Source organism: Panthera pardus, unplaced genomic scaffold (genome assembly GCF_024362965.1).
Source record: "Panthera pardus isolate Hobbes unplaced genomic scaffold, ASM2436296v1 HiC_scaffold_20, whole genome shotgun sequence".
Taxonomy (NCBI): Eukaryota; Metazoa; Chordata; class Mammalia; order Carnivora; family Felidae; genus Panthera; species Panthera pardus.
In genome coordinates, this window is record NW_026526766.1 from 63,982,809 (window position 1) to 63,993,939 (window position 11,131).

The following is an 11,131-nucleotide window of genomic DNA, read 5'->3' on the forward strand; positions in this document are numbered from 1 at the left end:
TTCATTCATTCACTCATTTATGTAATATTTGTTGAATGCATAATGTGTATGAGCCAATGTTTCCATTTCTATGGTTTATTTTGTCTTACTTTGTTCTATTGAAACATATTCTACTTGAGAAGTTAGAAAATATATCAGCAAACAAGGACCTCTACTTTGTGAAGAAATGTTAGAGCTAAGAAGCAAACCTGGGCTGTCAAACTTCAGTGACCATTCTGCAATATGTCCTCTCATCAACAAACACTATAATCAAGACATATCAAGCACTGCAAAACACTACAAAATTCTAACCCCTTAAAGAAATAAACATTTTTATAAACTAATAGACATTTTTGAGGGCAGCTGAAGAGACACTGCATTCTTGGTAGCTATATCAATAAGAATTCCAAAAGCAAATGATAGATGGATAGTTTATAACAGAATCTGAAGCACAGAAGAGAGAATGGGGAAAGAATATGGACATTTGGAAGTAGTGAGTAGAAGTCAGTAGTGAATAGTAAGTAGAAGGTAATGGAAGCTATAGAAATACTTATTTCCTTGCTTATTTATTTCAACTCCTGCCATATATTCTTTTGCATCAGTGGGTAAGGAGTTTCGATTTTTTCCTTTCTTTCTTTATTCATCATATTGATACTCTCTCACAAAAATTCAAAATATCAATGTTAATTCCTCAGAATTATTTTTTCTTTAATTCATAATACAAGTATTACATAGATCAAGTATTTATATTTTAAGCCCAATTTATTTCATTTTTGCCCTAAACATGTCAAAGTAATCAACCAAGGATGCTAATCCATTTAATTTCTTCTCATTTTAAACTTTATCACTAGTACACCTTTTAGTATTAGGAGAATCCTTGCAAGAAATATTTGTGTAACTAAAAAAATTCCAAAAAAGCATTTATCAGTATACTTGGTTTACACATAATGAGACAGCAATTTAAAAACAACAAAACACTTTATGACTATCATTACCTGAAAATCATATTGCCTAAGCTCTAGACTATGTATCCATGTATGCTATAGAAACCTTTCAAGTTTCCCAATCTTTAGTTCCTTACCATATTTATGCTCTCCTATTTCTATGTTTTTCCTTTTGGTTTAGATACTATAATTCTCTAACCCCATCTTACAAGAATCTATGCTAAAATATATTTATCTAGCTTTTAAGTTAAAGAGAAGTAAAATTCACTTTAGCTCAGCAACCCTGGGAATACTTCCACTATACCCTCAAAAAACAATCCCTGAGTTCTCGGGACCCAGTGTAACCAATCCTTCCTTTTATTGCATTTCAGGATACACATTACTTATGCTCTGAAAGTCTGGGCCCTGCTCACCATCTGTGCTTCATTTGATTACAGACTGTAGAGATGGCAGGACATTCCCAAGAACTGCAAGCCCTTGTATCCTTTGATACCACCTTCCAGACCACATGCACTCTTTCTGTACACTCAGCAATAAAGATGAATTCAGAGATTTTTGTAGCAAACCTCCAAAAGCCAACCCAACTCCTGCTTGCCATTTTTTTTTATGTTTAAATGAAGTATTTAACTGAGAAATTCAGATGAGCTCTACTGACAACAGGTATTACATTACTCTAACTAGAACACTTTTTCACATAAATAAGAGCCTCTCTACCTACACGCATTCATAAAGATCTCTACACATACTGATAAGGCAACAAAATCTAGGGATTCTTTAATCTTCCCCTCCTCCTTTAAAATAAAAGATCAACAAAGCACTCTTCTGTGAGAAAAATTCATGAAATATGCTGAAAATCCCGGTGCCCTGAGGAGTATTCCTGCCTCATATGCTTTAAATTACACGATATTGCTACTTGTTTATTAGGTCCAGTGAGATTCACCTCTCCTGAAGCCCTCTAGTTAATGAGTACAAAAAAATTATATGGACAAGTGTTGGGCTCCGAGAAGATACGTTTTCTTAAACCTTGCGATTACGCAGCATTATCTTAGAGTCTCCTGCCATGCATCCTGGGAAATATATTGCTGTACAATTAGCAGGAGCATAGTCTTAGTAGGTTGATCAAGCTGGAATTGCTTCTTTAACAGCTCCCTTTCCACACATGGCTTAATTTAAAATCCCCAATAAAAATTACCTATGGCCACTTGGTAAAGACTCGGGGAGTTGCTTCAGGCTCTATTATCCTCAAATCCTGAGCCCCTTTGCTCTGGTTGGTTGCCCTAAATTCAGCTTATTCTCTAATGCTGTCCCATTTGAATGAACACCAGACATTTTATTTTGTGATTATCTTCAGCTCTGTACTGTGCAATTTGGAAATTATCTGTGTCCTACTTCCTGGCTTTAGACCAGACCATTGGGACTTCTCCTATAGACTTTCAAGTATAAAATAGATTTCCAATCTAATTTTTAGAGCTACATACTAATTTGAAGTCAACTAGAAGATAATCTCTACAAGAGCAAGAATATTTGAACAGATATATACCAACATCTGGAACAAAGCATAGGTGCTTAGTATGTTTTTGTTGAATGAGTAAGTAGATGAAAAATCTGTGTCACAAAGAGAATCTTCTGAAATGTTGCAGCATTAACTAATTGCAGAACAAGAAGCAGAATCCAGGCTGTCATCCACATACTTTCTAATAGACTTCATTGTCTATAGTAATCTTTATTCTTCTGGTGAGAATATCAAATAATTCATTAAAAATATTTAATAAACCGGGGCGCCTGGGTGGCTCAGTGAGTTAAGCGTCCAATTTCGGCTCAGGTCATGATCTCGTAGATCGTGGGTTCAAGCCCCGCGTTGGGCTCTGTGCTGACAGCTCAGAGCTTGGAGCCTGCTTCAGATTCTGTGTCTCCCTCTCTGCCTGCCCCTCCCCTGCTCACTCTCTCTCTCCCTCCTTCAAAAAATAAACATTAAAAAAAAGATTTAAAAATATTTAATAAACCAGCAAACAGTAATTGGGGGGCATTTACTGTGTTTAGAGTTTGAGTTTAAAGTTTGAAGTAGCGGCCAGTTTTCAGATTGCTCCAATGATCTCGACTCCTGGTACACATGATCCTGATTATGGGCTCACTTACTGCCTCACTTCTAATGAGTTGAGTAGGTAAAAGCCACCTCTTCAGAGACTCTGAGGCAGAATTACCTAGCTTCACCCAGTTATGCCATTATCAGGTTTCTGATTCCTCAGAATCTGTGTGAGATAATACATGGTTTTGTTTAGAACTTCTAATTTGTGGGGTAATTTACTGAGCAATATATTACTAACAAAATACATTTCTATAGGTTTACTACCATTAACAACCAAAATGATAGAAGTAAACTTGCTACACATAAGTGTGTATGGGTGTATGTGTGTGTAATATATTATTTTCAGCTCAAGCTCTTTATATAAATTACATATGCTATATCATATATACATAGAGACAATTTCTGTATCTATTTCTATGTATGAGATACATTTTCTAGACTTCAATACTTTTCAAGGCAGATAAGGACAGATAACACCATGGTGATATCCTAAACATTTGCTGCCCATTGTCTTGCTCTACCTTTGAATATATTAGCTTATCTGGGTGTGCACTGCTACAATGACATATTTAGAAGTAAAACTTGGCACTTACACATATATGGAAGTCAGGCTATGAATGTAAGTAGGATTTTACACTTTTTTTTGTTTTGTTTTAGAAGTGGATTTGAGCCACCTAAGAAGACGTTTACCATGAAGCATTATAGTCTGATGAAATGAACGAGGAAAAAAAGCATTTAATGAAGCTGGTTTTTTAATTCTAGATTTGTAACTAATTAGTTCTATGACCAAGCACAATATAACCTATCATTTTTGATGACGTAATAAAATAGATTTTAATTAAAAAGTCATAACAAAGTTAATGGTTTTGAGAATAATATAATTTATGAGGAGTGTTTTTGTTTTGTTTTGTTTTTAAATATGCTACAAGTCAAACAAGAATTACTTTTATTCTTTGAAAAACTTAGATTTAAATAGGTGAATGGTAAAACGTGTCTTATTAATTGTCAATAGTAAGGCAAGGAAGAAATTTATACTCTGTTCCACAAAGGATCTTTGCAGAGGACACAAACAAAAGCTTCTGATAACAGTTTATATTGTGGGGTTTTCAAAAAAGCCCAGGGTTTTCTTCTCTCTGTGCTAGACAAGAGTACTTAAAAGCTTTGGTTGAGCCTTTTTCTGGCTCTTCCTCCTCTTAATTTTGGTCACAGTCTCATGCAAATTATATTCGGAAGTATTCAGATTGAAAGTCTACATTTAATCTTTCATCTAAGCATTCTATTCTCAGTCCTAGATTCTATCATGCCCCACCAACACTGCCCTCACACAATATATGCAACTTCCCTGACAACTCCCCAGAGGAGAAACTGACTAGGCTATAGCAAAGTAACAAGTCCTCCCATAAGCATCCAGGGTTTGATTTTTCAAATTTGTTGCCAAAGAGGTATCTCCAAGATGATTCCAACTTGATTTGGGATTATGAGTATCATACAAATCCAGTATTTTTGTAACTTATTGAAAATCAACAATAAAAGATCAATGAGGCAGCTGACTCATAAATTCCAACGACAACTGGTTTCAAGATTCAATTATAGCATAGGGCAGAAGGCTTGACTTTGAGGAACAGCCAGCACCTAGAGCACAGTGTATAGCTTCTCAGACTGGCTTCTTTCACGTCGCAATATGCACTTAAGGTTCCTCCGTGTATTTCCATAGTTTGATATCTTATTTCTTTTATGATTTAATAATATTCCATTGTATGGATGTACTACAGTTAAGGCCGTTCACCCAATAAAAGGCATCTTGGTTGCCTCCAATTTTTGACAAACTTCCATGTGTAGGTTTTTGTACAGATATAAGTTTTCAACTCATATGGATAAAGAGTGAACACAATTGATGGATTATGTGGTAAGAGTATGTTTACTTTTCTAAGAAACTACCTTTTTAGAAAAGTAACTACCATTTTTCATTCTCACCAGCAGTGAATCAGAATTCCTGTTACCTTAATCCTCCCTAGCATTTAATGTGGTCAGTGTTTTGGATTTTAGACATTCTAATAGGTGTGTAGTTATTTTGTTGTCTTTTTAAATTTGCAATTCCCTAATAACGTAAGATGTTGAGATCTTGTGATATGCTTATTTGCTATCTGTATATATTCTTTGGTCATATGTCTGTCAGATCTTGTGTCTACTTTTTAACTGGGTTAAAAATCCTGTACACAGCCCAGTAACGTGTGTGATATTCTACATTCTCAGGAATATATTGCAGCTTTACAAAACCTGCTATAGCCATTTTATTCCACAGCATTTCCTCTGAAGTATTTTAGTCAATCTCTTGTTAGCCCCAACTGTTATTGCCTCCTAAGGGGGATTCAGTGTTAATCAATAGCCATTGATTGTTTTCTACAAACACTCTGAAGATAGGATTGTTCTATAAACACTCTGAAGATAGGATTGTTTGCATAGAGCTAACTCTGACTCAGATCAAATAAAACTAATCCCTGAGAATGGAGCAATTCCAGAAAACTACCCCATAGTTCAAATAGTAACAAAAAAGTGGGGGTAGTGGTTTCTGTAGTGTTCTGAACACAGTGTCCTTCTTGTGGCTAGGTGCTATTTTTCACAACTACCATGGATGTGAAGTTGTTTTCAAGGCTATTGCATTAGGGAATGGGAAGTGAGAATAGGGCTAGTTAAAACTCCACAATGGGGCACCTGGGCGGATCAGTCTGTTGAGCATCTGACTCTTGATTTTGGCTCAGGTCATGATCCCAGGTCGTGGGACCAAGCTCTACATTGGACTCCATGCTAAGCATGGAACTTGCTTGAGATTCTCTGTCTCTCTGTCTCTCTTTTGCCCCTCCCCAGCTCTCTTTCTAAATTTTAAAAAAACAAAACAAAAACATTCCACAGAACTTAGTTTTTACCACGAGTAAGCATTTTTTGAATAAATGTTCCCTGGATTGTCATAAATCTTTTAAGAATTCTGAAAAGGTAAGTTTTGTTTGTTTTGCTGGTATATTCATTGTTTTTATGAGGCAGCAGACTTTAAAAGTGCTACTCAAAAGTGTGTCTCCTGGATCTCTTTTTAGAAAATCTAGTTTTCTTGTGAAGTTTTCCAGGTTTTAGTCTACATCTTTCATTATTCCATATTTTGAACATATTCATTATGGTTATTTAAAAATCTTGTCTACTAATTCCAATATATAAATCATCTTTAGTTCTGTCTTTCATTTTTTCCTCTTGATTTTCATTTATATGGTCTTATCTCCTTGCAGTATTTTTTATTTGAATGAAGACCATTGTATGTACAAAATTATAGAGTATCTAGATCATATTATCTTCCCCTAGAGATTATTCACTCTTTCCTGTTCTAGACAAATAAAGTGGGATTGAATCACCTTAATCCAATCAGAACCAGTTAGCTCAAGTATGGGCTCCAATTTGGAAAGTTCTATCTACTTCTGGGTCCTCTGCTCCAGAGACATAGCCCACCACATCTCCTAAAGACTGTTCACTATCAACCTTCCCCACTGTCTTGAACTCTAAATATTTGTTAGGCAAAGCTCAAGTTTTCCATTCCAGGCATCACCATTTTCATCCCTGTTCAAAATTGAAAAATGTCCCCTTGAGCAAAGTAGCTGCATAGTTTCGGCTTTTTTTCTCCTTATTCATTTTTAATTTAATTTTATTAGTTGATCATGTGGTCTCATGACTCAAAAATAACACAGCTCAAAAAGTGACACAGTAAAAAGTTTCCTTCTCAACCTGGTTCTACCTACTCCATTCTTTTGTTCCCCCCCTCTTCAAAGCTTCTTGTACATGTGTAGGGGAGGAATAGTTCTCTTTCTTCCCTTCTAGATTCTTTAGTCTAAAAATTAATATAAAATAGATTAACAGAAGAAAAAACAAAGATAAGTTTAATAGCGTGTATTCTTCCTATATGCATGGGACAGACCATGGAAAAACTGAGTAACTCTCTGCAATGGGCAAAACTATTACCATAAAATACGATCTTTGGCTCACTTTTTAAAAAATCTCACTGCTCCAAAATGTTTTTCTCTCTCTTTTCCTTATTTTAGCAGCTTTCAAATGTCTTTAGAGTTTTTTAAATATATTTTTAAAAAAAATTCTTGTTGCATTTAGCAGCAGTATTTTCACCACCTTATGTGTAAAGTTAAGTGTGGATGCAGCAGTTTTAATTTACTTATTATTCATATCAAACTGAGTTTGATTTTATCAAAAACAGTTCTTTTTATGGGGATCATATATAGAGAGGAGATTGGGGAATCTTTCTCAAATCTCAGAGATCAGCCTTTCACCTCTCCCAGTAATCTGATGGCTGAGATGCCCCTCCTCCTATATCTATACTCATGAACCTGGATGTTTTTAAAGTTCTAGTTATATTTAGTTTTCTCAGCACTTACATATTTTCTTTGCCACCTAACGGAAATGTTTTTGTGCAGATTCTGCTAGTTTCAGTTTAATGTTCTGACATATTTTAAAGAAAAGTATAGATTTCATGTCATTTCACCCATACAACTTGAGAATGTATCTGAATATACAAATACTATTTGTGACACAACCAAAAAGTCATTATTGTATCTAGAAAACATTAATATTTATTGCTTGCTATTATCTAACTCCCAGTCCATGTTACATATTCAGATGTGTATGTGTTTCCCACAACTTATGTTTATTTAGTTTTTATGAGATCTCTGTCTTCAAATTATGTTGATGGTGTATTTTGGAGATTTTCATTTACTCTTGTTTTATAACATTTTTAGGTACAAACCCAAATTAAGTGACTGTTGTGCTCCTATATGCAGCTACACACATTGTTTAATAAGACACTGAAGCATATTTTATTTTATTTTATTATTTTATTTTATTTTGGAATTACAACAAACTGATTTTTTAAATTCTTATTTTAATTCCAGTTAGTTGAAATACAGTGTAATATTAGTCAGGTGTACAAGACAGTGATTCAGCACTTCCACACAACACCAGTGCTCATTACAACAAGTACACTCTTTAATTCCCATCACCCGTTTAATCCATTCCCCCCACAGGCCTCCCCTCTGGTAACCATCAATTTGTTCTCTATAGTTAAGAGTCTGTTCTTTGGTAGGGGTGTCTGGGTGGCTCAGTTGGTTGAGCATCTGACTTCAGCTGAGGTCATGATCTCACAGCTCATGAGTTCAAGCCTCACGTCAGGCTCTGGGCTGACAGCTCAGAGCCTGGAGCCTGCTTCAGATTCTGTGCCTCCCTCTCTCTCTGCCCCAACCCACTCGCATTCTGTCTCTGTGTCTCTCAAAAATAAATAAACATTAAAAAAAAGAGAGTCTGTTCTTTGGTTTCTCTCTCACTCTTTCCGTTGCTTGTTTCTTAAATTCCACAAATGAGTGAAATCATATGGTATTTGTATTTCTCTGACTGACATATTTCACTTAGTATAATACTCTCTAGCTCCATCCATGCTATTTCAAGTAGCAAGATTTCATTCTACTTTATGGTTGAATAATATTCCAATGTTATATATGCCACTTCTTTATCCATTCATCAATCAATGGACACTTGGGCAGTTTCCAAAATTTGGCTATTGTACTTAAGGCTGCTATAAACTTAAAGGTGAATGTATCCCTTTGAATTAGTTTTATTGTATTCTTCAGGTAAAAACCTAGTAGTTTAATCACTGGATCACAGGGTAGTTCTATTAACTTTGTAAGGAAACTCCGTTTTTTTTTTTCCAGAGTGGTTGCATTAGTTTGCTTTCCCACCAGCAGGGCAATAGGGTTCCCCTTTCTCCACGTCCTTGCCAACACCTGTTGTTTCCTGTGTTGCTTATTTTAGCCATTCTGACAGGTGTGAGGTGATATCTCATTGTAGTTTTGATTTGTATTTCCCTGATGATGAGTGATGTTGAGCAAATTTTCATGTGTCTATTGGCCATCTGTATGTCTTCTTTGGAAAAATATCTTTTCATGTCTTCTGCCTATTTTTAATTGGATTACTTCTTTTTATCTGTTGAGTTGTAGAAGGTCTTTATATATTTTGGATACTGATCCTTTATTGGATATGTCATTTCCATGTATGTTTTCCCATTCCATAGGTTGCCTTTTAGCTTTGTTGATTGTTTTCTTCTTGTGCAGAAGTTTTTTTTTTATCTTCATGAAACCCCAATCGTTCATATTTGCTTTTGTTTTCCTTGCCTTCCATGACTTGTCTAGAAGGAGGCTGCTCTGACCGAGGTCAAAGAGGTTGCTGCTTGTGTTTCCTTCTAGGATTTTGGTGGTTTCCTGTCTCACATTCAGATATTTCATCCATTTTGAATTTATCTTGTGTATGGTGTAAAAAAGTGGCCCAATTTCATTCTTTTGCATCTTGCTGTCTAGTTTTCCCAACACCATTTGTTGAAGAGACTTTTTCCCACTGGATATTCTTTCCTGCTGTGTTGACAGTTTACCATAGAGTTGTGGGTCCATTTATGGGTTTTCTATTCTGTTCCATTGTTTTATGTGTCTGTGTTTGTGCCAGTACCATACTGTCTTCAGGACTACAGGTTTGTAATATATCTTCAAGTCTGGAATCGCGATTCCTTGCTTTTCTTCTTCAGGATTGCCTTGGCTATTTGGGGTCTTTTGTGGTCCCATACAAATTTTAGGATTGTCTGTTCTAGCTCTGTGAAAAGTGCTGGTAGTATTTTGATAGCGATTGCATTGAATACATACATTGCTTTGGGGAGTATTGACATTTTAACAACGTTTGTTCTTCCAATCCATGAGCATGTAATTTTTCCCATTTCTTTGTGTCATCTTCAATTTCTTTCATAGGTGTTCTATAGTTTTCAGAGTATAGATCTGTTAGCTCTTTGGTTAGGTTTATACTTAGGTATTTTATTGGTTTTGGTGCAACTGTAAATGGGATTGATTCCCTGATTCTTTTTCTGCTGCTTCATACTGGTATATAGAAATGCAACAGATTTCTATACATTGATTTTTATATCCTGCAACTTTGCTGAATTCATGTATTTAGTCTGGCTTTCTTTTGACATCCATTTGCATGATAGATGTTCTCCATCCTCTCATTTTCAGCTTGAAGGTTAACTTTAGGCTTAAAATGAGTTTCTTGCAGACAGCATATAGATGGGTCTTTTTTTTTTTTAATCACTCTATGTCCTTTGATTGGAAAAATATTTGTTATCTTCAAATCTATTTCAAACATGGAAAAACTGAGAGGGGCACTGTTACATAACTGTTTAGTTCACATATCTTGGAGATTGCAGATGTGAGACATTAATTAATAAATTCTGGAAGGCAAAACCAGTACTCATTTCATGAAAATAAAAGTGTTATTTTTAGAATATTTGTCATTTGTATGCTGCCTGCAAGCAGGTGTGCATGCACACACACTCATACACATGCACACACACACACACACAACTTTTACTCTCCACATTTTTCATAGAATATATACTTCCATTCATGCCTACATGGGCAACTTCATTCCTTTATTTCCTGAATTAAAGCCTATTACATTTATATTCTATATTGATTATGAGACATATAGTGGGTAGTGTACTTTTATAAATAATCAATTGGATACCAAAGAATGTTCAAGTTACAGGATATCAAAATTATAAATTACTACTTGGTTGACTTCATATGTAATATAGATCTAGTTTCCTTGGTTTCTTTCTTTTTAGCCCCAAACTGATATATGTTTATCACTTTTCTATGATTCAAAGAATTTTTATCAAAGGCTAAATGGAATGCTGTTGAATTCTATCAGAATTTTTAGTTAGGACAAAATTACCTTGCAAAATCTGTAATGACAGAACTAGAGACAACAACTTCTACTTGTAACATTTACCTTCCTTAAAACTGTCAATTGGAGTCATGATGAAATATTTCATAGTAGAATGTTAGATTATATTGGTTGAGTTTATTCCATTCTCATCTCCCCCCCCCCCCCCGCCCACCTTTGTTTCTTATTCTTACATAAGCAATTAATTGGAGTAAAGCATAAAGCAGTGCTAGTAATATCTTCAATAAATTGATGAAATGTGAGTTCCAGTGAATTAATATCATTGTTTAAAATATTTAAAACCTAAGTTGTCATTTAC